The following is a 12863-nucleotide window of genomic DNA, read 5'->3' on the forward strand; positions in this document are numbered from 1 at the left end:
AGAGACATAAATGTTTATTTATTTATTTATTTTGAGGGCGAGCAGGGGAGGGGCAGAGAGAGAGGGAGACACAGAACCCGAAGCAGGCTCCAGGTTCCGAGCTGTCAGCACAAAGCCCGATGCGGGGTTCGAACCCGCCGACCGTGAGATCATGACCTGAGCTGAAGTCGGACGCTTACCCGCCTGGGCCACCCAGGTGCCCCCTTTTTAAAAAAAAAAAAATTTAATGTTTATTTTAACTTGTTTAATCTCTAAAAACAATTCTGTGAGGTAGATATTATTATTAACGGGATGAACCACACCGTAAGAACAATTTCTTCCACCAACATCTTTGGCAGGGGAGCCCGTTCGACCCCAAATCGCGGTTTGAAGTTTGACTTTGCTCTGCAAGCTGCCTGCCACCTTTGCCGAGAGCGGAACTCACCACCGCTTCCTGCCCGGCCGCCCGGCCCCACGACGCCCGTGGCTGTGGTTTCCTGGCCATCTGCTCAGAGGTCTCGACCGGAGATGTCCTGCAAACCCATCAGACGGGCCGCACGTCGCGTCCTTACTGTGTCCTGAAAGCAGTTTCCCTGCTGACCTCACGTGCGGTCAGACCCCCGCAGCTCACGGTGCAGACTGCCAGCGTGTTCTGGGCTGCGTGACCCTCAGGACAGGTTCCAGGGCTCGGGCCACTGACCATGGCGCCAATCAAGAAGCTGAATCCACTTACTGCCAAAGCTCCGTAAACAATTAGTCTGAAGCTCCGTGCCCTTGCTTCCGTACTTTGTTTTCTAGCCTCTTGACATTCTGTGCTTCCTCCTTAATTTGATTTTCTAATAAAAAAAAAAAAAAACACACAAAAAACAAAGCAGAAAAAACCAACGCATCACGTGTAGGAAACAAAGAGCTTTTACAATGTTCTGCCAGTTAAGATCTTTGCCTTCCAGAATCTTTGAGCCTACCAGACCCTTCCCTCGGTGTTTTTCTGTCTCTGTGAAGTACCCCACGAGCTTCACGGACGCGCCTTGAGGGTCACCTATTTATCGTAGCAGCTACGGCTCACTCAGTGGCGAGGTCGGATCTTTCGAGAGCCTGGTGTCGGGAGAGACCAGCGCCTTCCCGGCCTGACCTTCGCAGTAGCTCGTTGCACGCCCTCAAACGGGACACCTACGCCCACGAAAGCTGACTGTCCTCGTCTGTAACATAAGTCGATGAGACTAGATGACACAAAACCTGTCAAAACTCCACAGTCTATGATCTCGTTGGTACCTAATCAACAAGGATGTTCTTTTTTAAAAAATTGTTTTTAGTGTTTATTTATTCTTGAGAGAGAGAGAAAGAGAGAGAGAGAGAGAGAGAGAGAGAGAGAGAGAGAGAGAGAGAGAGAGAGAACGAGCAGGGGAGGGAGGGAGCGGGTCCCAAGCACAGGGCTGGACGTTGGGCTTGAACTGATGAACCGTGAGACCACAGCCTGAGCCCATATCCAGAGTCCGATGCTGAATGTACGGAGCCATGCAGGTGCCCCCAGTGAAGATGTTGGAAGACAAATCACCATCCTCGTGAGCCGCCCCGACTGTGACCAAAAGCTTCCGACACGGCTGCAGCATTCTCTGCCTCCTGGCGCCCACGCCCTTGCAGTGTGGGCCAAGCCTTGGGACTCGCTTCTAACCCAGCACAGAGCATGGGTGGGAACGTCACTGCGGGTTGAGGCGTGATGCCACGGTGCCACCTGCCGTGGGCGCAGGCTGTGCACACCTAAGGCCACAACCCACCAGCACCCCCTCCCCCGCACCTCAGCTGCAGCCCCAGGTCTGGGGGCCCCGAGCCACCAGCTTGCACTTCATACCCAGGGGGCTCTCACTATGTCAGGGTCAGTAGTTCACTAGAGTGACTCACAGAACTCAGAAGTACTGTACCTTTAATTACCGTTGTAAGGGTACATACACGTCGGGACAGGGCAAAGCTGGAGCAGGTCCCAGTGCGGACTCCCCGCGTCCTGTCCCTGTGGAGGAAGGACATGTTGCTGGGCTCCCCAGCCAGAGAGCTCACCTGAACTGTAGCGTCCAGAGATCTTGCCGGAGCTTCCTTCCATCAGTGTCTGGTGTGACTGGACTCCCTCTCCAGGCTGTTCTCACAGGAGTTCAAGTTCAAGCCAAAGTTGCCCCTCCCTGCCCCGGCACGTGGTTCGTCTGCCAGACTGTGTGCCCTGGGTCACCTCATCGGCAGAAACTCGAAGAAGTTTCGCTTCTACGGGGTTTCGAAGGGGTTTCGAAGATTCAGAGGTCGTCTCCCAGGAGCAGGAGAAAGGACCGGAATCTCTACTGTGCCGCATCGGGCACGAGAGATCACCGCCTTTGTGACGCTTGAGGAGCATCTCTCTTGCCGGTTTCGAGGGAGCAAACAGCACGGTGTGTCCAACAGCCCTTGCAGCACGGAATGGCATCAACCACACAAGGCTGGAGCCTGTCTTCCCCGGTGGAGCCTTCGGATGACACCGTTGCCGGCAGCCCGAACCAGACGACCCGGCGGGGCCCTTGCGGGTTCCTGACTTCCAGGGAATAGCCAACTATGAAATGATGTATGTGCACTCTTTAATTTGCTGGATTGGGGGATAATTGGTTACACAGCAATATGTGTAACAAACGCACGGACTCTCTCGGCACTAAAATTCAGGGTGGCGAAGGCAAATGCGTTTCCTGTAGTTATGTGAAGCAGGCAAAGAAATGGGATGGGTCATCGAGCAGCAAACGACCAGCAGGGAGATCAGGTGACGCGTCTTAGCTCAAATGGGAGGTGAGTGATAGACTGAAGACGTGACCCCCAGTGGCCAGAGTCCAGAGCCTACACGCTGCACGACACGGCCGCTGGCAAAAACTGGGCCGTGAAGCCACAGGACACTTGCCCAAGGTCAGCCACTGCCAAAGACTTCGCCCCTGGAGTTTTTAACTGTTTATTCACGCGCCACTGTTTCCAAAGAGGATATCAAGTGTCTCAACAATTCCAGAAAACTCTGTAATGGAAATTAAAGGGAAATCAAGTGAGGCCATCGGCATGAAAAGAATACAGGTAGAAAGAACTGAAGGAAGCTGGGCGGGCTTATTCCTCGGGTAGAGACGGGAGCTACGGACCCTGAACTGAGAGTGGAAGGTTCCAGGGCAGAGGGAAGCGGGTTCGAGCCCAGGACGCACGGCGTGCTCTTGGGAGACTGACGAAGCTCTTCCTTGTTGAGACCAGAGAACGCCTTCGTCCACAGGCGCTCAGGAAGGAAATCCTGTGTCACGTAATCAGTGTAGTCAGCGACAGTCCCCAAAACATCTGCAGGGGCCCAAATGAGGGGGTTCAGCTTCCTGCTGGGGCCCAACGCACGCACGGATCCCAGACGAACCAGACAGATGGACCCAGCACCCAGCTGCTCTCTTTCTCTCTCAACGTGTTCCCTTCTCAGCATTTTAAAGATTTCTCCGGCCCTCTGACACCTGCTCTCTGGTGTTTTGAGCATTAGTGGAGAAGCTGTAGTGTCTTGGGCTGAAAACGAAGACCAAGTGTGACATCACTATGACCATCCCCGCTGTCACAAAGGGGGGAGGGGCGAAAAGGAGGCTGTCACCCCCTGAGTATATCAACCGCTTCCTTCTCGTTGACAAACCGACCCTCCTCTGCAGACATGAGCTCACGTTCTGCCATCCTGCTGGTCAAATGCAAACGCCGTCAGGACACGTCGATCTCAACACCGTTGTCTTCTCCTGCTGCAGTGACCAGACGATGCGTTTCTGTTTCTCCGCCATGCGATCTCAGCTCCACGATGCGGCCCTCAGTGGGCCCCCCAGGGATGTGCTGCCTCACGCGGCTCTTTCAAGTCTCTGCCCAACCCCTCTGGTGTCCTGGACCCCAATGACCTCATACATGATGCTATTACATGATTGTGGCAGAGCTATTAAAAATAATGTCAGGAAGCCAAGGGCTGTAAAACAAAGACATCAGTAATCGCCCGGGTCGTGACTGCTCCATGCTCGGGATCCGCAGTAGGCCAGGCTCCCAGGTGGGGGGGGGATGTGCCACTGTCCTGGGTCAGTGCCGATGGCTAGCATCCGAGGTCCTGCGATCGCTCCTGTAGGCAAGTGACTCTCAGGGGCAAGGGCCATCCCCAGGACCTCTCGGACCCTGGAGACGTAAACAATATAAGCCAAAATCGCACTATAATGTGATGATGTGGTTGTACGTCGGGAAAAAGGAAATGACTATTTGTACTTTGTAATTTACATCCAAGTTAGTTAGCATCTAGTGCAATCATGACTTCAGGAGTAGATTCCAGGGATTCATCCCCTACCTACAACACCCAGTGCTTGTCCCAACAAGTGCCCTCCTTAACGCCCCATCACCCATTTAGCCCACCCCCCCACAACCGCTCCAGCAACCCTCAGTTTGTTCTCTGTATTTAAGAGGCTCTTCTGTCTTGTCCCCCTTGAAGTTTATTTATTGAAGTCATCTCTACACCCAACGTGAGGCTCAGACTCACAGCTCCCAGATCAAGGGCCACGCGCTCCGCTGACCGAGCCAGCCGGCGCCCCCATAAAGCCGGTTTTAAAAGGAAATCTAACACCTTCAAAGCGAAGCTCTTGGTCCCCTCCTTCAGACCTGCTCCTGTAAATCTTCCCCATCTCGGGAAATGTCTGCTCCCTTCCTCGTTTGCTCAGATCCTGCAGTCACGGACTCCTCTCCATATGGCATCTGTATTTTATTTTCATCTACATGTGAAGGGTGCCCAAACTCTGGTCTCTCCCACCACCTTCCACTCCTCTGGCCACCTTCCTCTCTTGCCTGACTCGGGAGCCTCCAGCTGGTCTCCCTGCTTCCGTCCTCGCTGCTCCTCTAACTGTTATGTCCAGTGACATGAGACATACATGTGACGTCTCTGCTCAAAACTCCCTACTGTTCCCTTTCTCACACAGTGTATACCCCAAAGTGCTTGTATGGCCTATAGGACCCCCCAGATCTGCCCCTACCCGCCCCCCCACACTCACATATTCTGCCTCAGGACATTTGACTTGTTGTTCCTTTGCTTTCAGTGACATGGGTTTTGCCCCAGATATCCCAGGGTCTCACCAGAGGGGCCATCCTTATATAAACAGCATTCCCACCAAACAATTATGATACAAATAAAGGGAGATGGACTTTTAAATCTAAAGACTTGGAGGAAATACATTACAGGTTTGCAAGCATTTTTAAAAACTTTTTCTAATGTTTATTTTTGAGAGAGAGAGAGAGAGAGAGAGACAGAGAGACAGAGAGAGACAGAGCACGAGCAGGGAAGGGGCAGAGAGAGAGGGAGACACAGAATCGGAAGCAGCTCCAGGCCCTGAGCTGTTGGCACAGAGCCCGACGCGGAGCTCGAACCCACAAACTGTGAGATCACGGCCTGAGCTGAGGTCGGATGCTCAACCAACTGAGCCCCCCAGGTGCCCCACAGGTTTGCAAGCATTTTAAACGTGAAAGCAGTAAACCAGGGCTCCAGGGTAGCTCAGCTGAGTGACAGTCCAACTTTTGATTTCGGCTCAAGTCATGATCTCAGGGCCGTGGAATCAAGCCCTGTGTCTGGCTCTGTGCTGACAGTGAGGACGCTGCTTGGGATTCTCTCTCTCTCCTCTCTCTGCCCCTCTCCCTGCTCTGTCTCTGTCTCTTGAAATAAATAAATACATAAACTTAAAAAAAAAGTAGTTAACCAATTTCTACCAATGAGGAAATATTTTATGTTCCAATCTTAATCCCTTTGACTTCAAAATACTCAAACTTGTTAATTCACTAATACCATTCCTGAAAAACTATTTTCAAAAATTTTAATTTTTTTAATGTTTAGTTTATTTTGAGAGAGAAAGAGACAGAGTGTGAGCAGGGGAGGGACAGAGAGAGAGGGAGACACGGAATCTGAAGCAGGCTCCAGGCTCCGAGCTGTCGGCCCAGAGCCCGACACGGGGCTCGAACTCCCAAACTACCAGATCGTGACCTGAGCCAAAGCCGGATGCTCAACCGACTGACCCACCCAGGTGCCCCACCATTTTCAAAAATTTTAAGGGTAAAACCTACACACACAAAGTGTTTATCATGTCGTGTGTACTGTAAACAAAAAACTAGCAACAACCAAAACATCCAATACTTTGTAAATAGGTAAATTACAGATACTTAACATTATAATCACCAACATTATACAACATCAAGGAAAAGATGTTTCTGATAGGTTTTCTACATGCAAAAGAAGCAGAATAAAACTTCCCGTGTTTTTACGCGTACAAGCACGTAACCCGTGCTTACAGCATCTGACAACCTGCAGCGAGGTGGACCCGCTGTATTCCAAGAGCAGAAATAGAGTTCGGGTTTTCAAACTTCTCTTTAATGTTGATTCAGTACGGTTTTACAAGAACATTTCTATAAAAGCAGAATGAGGTACGCACGCTCGGATCCCGCGAACGCCCATGGCAGCACATTCCTGAAGACAGAGGATTCCAGACCAGGGGACCCGAGAAATCTGTCAAGTTCTTGTTCGTGAAGGTGCCCTGTGCCAGGTCCCCGGATCCGCACCTCCAGAGGACGTGCCCGGGGAGCCGTCTTTTTAACCAGCACCGATGACGAGGTAGCCACTAGAGCAGGGCAGAGACGGGATCCTCATGACATACAAGATCCCAGGGTACTTTCCCGGCCACTAACTGCTTTCTTCCCATCTGTACGTATATGTGGCTCACTTTTCCTCAGCCCCTCTCGTTCAACAGCCTCAGAGAACCGTCTCAACAAGCCTCCCAAGCTACTTGTTCTTTTTTCTTTTTTTAATTTTTTTTTTAAACGTCTTATTTATTTTTGAGACAGGGAGAGACAGAGCATGAACGGGGGGAGGGTCAGAGAGAGGGAGACACAGAATCTGAAACAGGCTCCAGGCTCTGAGCTGTCAGCACAGAGCCCGACGAGGGGCTCGAAGTCACAGACCGAGAGATCATGACCCGAGCCGAAGTCAGACAACCTGCCGAGCCAGCCAGGCGCCCCTCCCCACCCCCCCAAGCTACTCGTTCTATGAGCTCACGAGGCAGCAACTTTCTCAGGCAATACGTGGTAACAGGAAAGAAAGGGAGCCTGACTTGGGTCACCCAGCAAATTATAGGTGGAGAGTAGACCAGACCTTGTTTATTCGATCTGGAGACAGAGAAAAGGAAGTTGTGTGTTTTGTGTTTTGAGGGGGTTGTCTTGCTTTATTCTGTTTTTCCATATGTGTGTTGTTTTTCAGTTTCTGTTTTAACTCCAGTTAGTTGGCCTACAGTGTATTATGAGTTTCAGATGCACAATCTGCGATTCAACGCTTCCATACATCACCCTGTGCTCCTCACAAGCCAGCGCCCTCCTTAATCTCCGTCCCCCACCACCTCCCCTCTGGGGCCCGACAGTGTGTTCTCTGCAGTTAAGAGTCTGTTTCTTGGTTTGTCTCCCTTTTATCCTTTGCTGCTTTCTCGGGTCTTACATTCCGCGCATCTGCGACATCATACGATATTTGTCTTTCTCTGGTTGACTTATTTCACTTAGCATCATACTCTTTATCTTTATCTTTATACATGTCGTTGCAAATGGCAAGATTTCATTCTGTCTGATGGCTGAGCAGTGTTCCCCTGGGTATACATACGCTGCTTCTTTATCCGGTCATCGGTCCGAGGACACTTGCGCTGTTGCCGATGGTGCTACAGGAAACATCGGGGTGGGGAAGCTATGGTCTTCAGGAGCATTAAGGTGAGCGGGATGGCAGTGTAGGGGGAGGGGGAGGTGACGGAAGAAGGAACCGGATAGGAACACAGAGCCTCCTACGGTTGGAGGGGAAGGCACCCCGAGTCTTCGGTTCCTGCCCACCCTAAGCCCGGGGTAAGGGCGAGCCCCGCGTAGGCCCCTATCCAGGGACGCGGCCCAAGTTGTGCTAGGCTCGGTGCCGGGAGTAAGGTCCCAGGGGAGGTGGTGTTCGTGTATTCATGCCCGATGTGTGACCACAAGAGCCTGTCAGGTCAACAATGAGGATCTATACAGCAGGGGAGTCAAGAGAAAGAACAAAAGACAAACCAGGGGTGATGGCTGGAGGCCAGGTCCTCGAATGGAACGTACTCTCTTTTCCGGGCAACAGCCTCACCAGACGGTGAGGGCGGCAGGGTTCCTCAACGCCCCATCCGCACTGGACCCCACCTCGTCCTCCGCTCATCGTGTCCACCCAGCCCGTAAGAAAAGGTCCTTGCCTGTTTGCTTCGCCTTGAACTCTGCAAGTGCACACTGTGTCAGAGTCCGGCCCAGAAGGTTACTAGCTCAGCCACAGGGTCCAACACAGGCCCGCCTCACACGAGCCCTCCCCGCCCGCCTCCTGTGCTGAGAGGATTTCTTAGAACCACCGTTCTGCCACATCCTGCCCCAACCCATGGGACAAAAACGTCCTCGGATAAGAATGTCACGGTTTGCCAAGCCCCTTTGGGATAACGGGCCGCTGGCGGCCCCATCCGAGGGGACGGTTTCTTTACCTCTGGTCCCACCTCGTGTCCTTCGTCCCAGCATCTCAGGACAGGGAATCCGAACGATGCTCAAGGACGGGAGCTCCCACACTCACCTGGCATTTTGTAACACGGCCAAAGATCAAGGCACCTTCAAAGAGGTGACAGTTTCTGATTTCCTCCAGAGGCTCAGCACCTGAACAGGACAGGCATCTCGCTCTTCAGAAGCCCTTCTCTCTGCCCCCCATGTCCTGAGATGCATTTGAACCTAGTGGGGGGCGGGGGTCTGCATCGCAACTGCTAGTTTGGAAGGATCCCCGGGCACCCCGAGCCTGCAGCTCTCACCGCCTCGTCTTGGCCCCCACTCCGCGCCTCCGGTCCTGCGGTCCAGCCTCCGCTGCTGGGATCTTCTGTTTCGGCACGTGATCACTTGGCTTTGCGCCCTGACCCCCCTCGCTGCCTAACCTGACACCTGCTTCCACTACCAGTGCCCTAAAACACGCCCCCTTCTGTGGAGACGGGACCATGACCAGGGAACAACAAAGACATCCAAAACGCTGCGTGTCGTGCTTCTATACAAAGTTTGAGGGCGTTTCTTCTTTTGAAAGCTGCGGAACCATTCCGGCTCGTTGTTTGTGTATGGCTTAGGACTCCAAGCCAGGGTATGGCAGTATCCGCAGAACCACAATTTCCGCCAAAGACCCTAAGGCAGGAGTCTCTGGTTAGTCTGGAGTCAGAACCACTTTTGTCCCTGGAATATGGAGATCGGGATTGATTCGGGGGATGACCTCCCCCCCAGACCTGCCATGGCTCACGCCGCTGACGGCTCCACTAGGCACTGCTTGCTGCCTGCCCTGCGGACGGAGCGGTGATGCTGAGCCCTCCACAGTTGATGAGCTGCCCGCGCCCATCCAATGACTAATAAACAAACACCCCTCTCTCTGCACCATTATTACACAATCTAGTCCCTCGGACAGCTGTCAATGTGCCGTGCGAGGACTCAAGGCGTCCGGGGATCTAGGAGACAGGTTTTGTCTCGAAAAGAATCGCAGACGCAAATTTAGGAAGAAAATAAAAGTGGAAGTATTTATCCCCCAAAAGCTGGGTACCCCATTCCCCTCAAAGCTTTATGAAAATCACTAAAGTAGGGGCCAGCGCCCCAAAGTCAGGGGAAAATAAAGAAAAAGCGTTCTTGGTTAACCGACCAGAAAGTCCGAGTTCCAGAAGCACTATGAACTTGAGTCACGATCACGCAATCTGAAAGCCCAGCTCCTCACAGATTAGGGGGGTGGGAGAGTGGGATAAATACAGACGATCCAACCCCGTTCCCGAGAAATGGGTGTGGACACAAATAATAAGACGCCTAGGAATAAACCTACAAAGGGTTAGGGCTAGGGTTAGGGTTAATAAGGGTTGATAATAGGGTTAATAATAAGACACCTGGGGTGGCGCCTGGGTGGCTCAGTCGGTTGGGCGTCTGACTTCGGCTCGGGTCATGATCTCGCGGTCCGTGAGTTCGAGCCTCGCGTTGGGCTCTGTGCTGACAGCTCAGAGCCTGTAGCCTGTATCAGATTCTGTGTTTCCCTCTCTCTCTGACCTTCCCCCATTCATGCTCTGTCTCTCTCTGTCTCAGAAATGAATAAACACTAAAAAAATTAAAAAAAAAAAAAAGACACCTAGGAATAAACCTACAAAGAGGTGAAAAGACCTGTATTCTGAGAACTGTAAAACACGGATGGTAGAAATTGAAGGCAACACAAAGAAATGGAAGACGTCCCATGCTCATGGACTGCAGGAGACACAATGCTGGTCCCCAGAGGGGAGGTGGTGGGGGGTGGGGATTGAGGAGGGTGCTTGCTGCGATGAGCACAGGGTGAGGCAGGGAAGTGCTGAATCACTAGACTGTGCACCTGAAACTAACACAGCGAACACTGTGTTCGCTATACTGGAATTAAAATAAAACACTCAAAAAAACAAAAACCCAAACAAACAAACAAAAAGAAATAGGTGTAGAACTTATTTACGATAAAGACCCTCAGAGCTTCCGGTTTGGTGGCTCTCGGGTGGGAATCTTCGTTATTAACCAATGTTCCAGATGGTTCTGATCCAGGATCCTGACCAGCTTGGGGACGCGCTGAGCCAGGGCAACAGGCAGCAGGGCAGGCTGTGGGTAGCTTTGCCAGGACTCACGCGGAACCTTCAAATAGCAACCCGTCTTGCTGTCTTGCGCGTCAGCTCTCACCGCCCTGCACCGAAAGCTTCTGTCCAAGGGAGAGCAGCGAGCGGGGGACCCCGAGGCGCACGCTTCAGTTTGCTCTATGGTAGATCCGCCACGTGAGGAGGAGAACTATGGGAGCACCTACAGGGAAAACGACCGTGAGAGGGACAGGGTCGCAGGGGTACAAGAGGCCAGAGTGACGGCGTCCAGAAGTCAGGAGGAGACCGTCAACGGTGAGGTGACAGCTGTCCAGGGCCCACATTTGCCTTTGCAAGGACCTGGGTTTTCCCTGAGTGGGTGGACACCAGCGGAGGGCCGTGGTCGGCCTCAGGCTGGCGACGGCACTGTGGCTGCTGGTTAGGACACCCAGAAAGGACGCCGGGGAGCGTGGGGGGACCCCCAGCTGAGAGGCTGTCTCAACAAGGCAGGAGGCGATGGGGCAGGGAGGCAGGATCTTCGGAAGGGCCTGCAGGTGGGGCCTACGGGGCTCGCTGACGGATTCGACGTGGGCCGTGAGAGAGAGGAGTCAGGAATGACTTCAACAAAGGGTGTGGGGTCTCTTTCTCGGGTGTCAGAAGTGCTCCGAGATTGACTGGTGACGGTTGCCCCACTCTGCAAATACCCTGAAAGCCACTTTACGTGGGGGAATCGTATGAAATTCAAACCGTATCGTAATAAAATTGTTTTTGTTTTTTGAAAGGATGACTTCAAGTTCGGGGGCCTGAGTGACGGAAGGGTGAGACCTCATTAATGCAGATGAGGACGTCTGTGGAAAGGTCTGGTGGGGCTCAGCGGGGGACACGGCAGTTTGGGGCTCAGGTGCCTGTTAGATGAGTTGGAGATGTTCCTCAGGCTGTTGGATATTTGACTCGCAGATTCACAAGAGTGGACTGGGCTGGAGATACACTCGTTTTAAAGGCACTGGGTAAGATCAGCAAGTATAGACCATAAAGAGAGGAAGTCCAAGGACTGAGCCCGAGGAAGCCAATGTTAAGGAATCGGGGGAATCGCTGGTGGGTCAGCGGAAACCCGGACGGCAGGTGACCTGAAGGCCGGTGCACAGAGTGTCCTCAAGAGAGCAGAACAATCAGCAGCCTCAAATGCTGCTGACGAGTCAGGTAAGATGAGGACTGAAAATTGGCGGTTGGGTTCGGTGATGCGTAGGCCCCGAAGAACCTCAATAAGGCTGGAGTGAAATCCCGATTGGGGCAGGATCGAGAGAGAGCACGAGAAGCACAGCCACAGGCCCTTTGGAGATGTTTTGCCGGGAGGGGGTGGCGGGAGGGGGCAGTGGCTGGAAGGGTAGGTGAGGCCCAGAGTCGTCTTCTAGGGCGGGAAGAACGGTGCATGAGTGTGTCCGACACACCGGGCGAAGAGAGAAATTCTGAACGTGAGACAGGATGCTTGCCGAGCGAGTGCTTGGGCACCGGAGACAAGGTGGGCGGAGCAGGTGCGAGGTCGGCCACGCTGGGAGCCCGCCACGCTCGGCCAAGGAGCAAAAGAGGGCAGGTGCCGGTCAGCACAGAGAGGACAGGAGCTGCTCAGAGGCCGGGGCACCACCAATTGGGGAGGGGCTGGGACGGGGCGTTGAAGGTCTGGGAACAGAAGGGAGGGTGTGAAGTAATCACCCAGGAAGACGGAGGAGGGAGGAACCTGGGGACGCACGATGACTGCAGGTGCAGGGCATCGAGAACGAGATGTGGGAACGGTCAGGGGGCGCCCGGCCGGCTCAGCCGGTGGGGCGGGCGTGGGTTTGAGCCCCATGTTGGGGGTAGAGAGGACTTAAATAAATAAAACTTAAAAACAAAGCGAGACCAGTCAGCACAGTTGCTGGCAGCCAGGCTGGCCCTGTAATGCGGGGCAAGGGAAGCAGGGCGTTGGCGCTATGTGTTAACCACGTTTTAGCAAGAAGCTCCACAAAGCCTGAGAGTGGAGATGGGCTGCCGGGAGAAGCGGGGTGGGGGGGTGAGGCAGGAGGCTTCCAGAGCAGGACTTGGGGGGGGAGGGTCCTGGGGTCAGAAGATTGTCAGCATCTAGGTAAGAGACACAGCAAACCGCAAAGACGGAAAGAGGAGGCCAGAGACACGCTTGGGACGTGTTTGAAGCACAAAGAGTTGCAGGCAGAGAAAGCGAGTGCCCGCGAGCAGCTAAGACCCAAGGGAGGC

General features: G+C 53.3%; 1 long non-coding RNA gene across 1 annotated transcript; it reads right to left on the bottom strand.

The window, feature by feature from the left end:
• Nucleotides 1–2556: 2556 nt before the first annotated feature.
• LOC131495830 (uncharacterized) lies at nt 2557–6855 on the bottom strand. The gene is made up of 2 exons (XR_009254142.1): nt 3111–6855; nt 2557–2992 (listed from the first exon to the last, which is right to left on the bottom strand). It is a non-coding gene; the product is annotated as an uncharacterized LOC131495830 (long non-coding RNA).
• Between the last annotated feature and the right edge of the window lie 6008 nt (nt 6856–12863).

The sequence above is a fragment of the Neofelis nebulosa genome, chromosome 15, assembly GCF_028018385.1.
Source record: "Neofelis nebulosa isolate mNeoNeb1 chromosome 15, mNeoNeb1.pri, whole genome shotgun sequence".
In the NCBI taxonomy this organism is placed as follows: domain Eukaryota; kingdom Metazoa; phylum Chordata; class Mammalia; order Carnivora; family Felidae; genus Neofelis; species Neofelis nebulosa.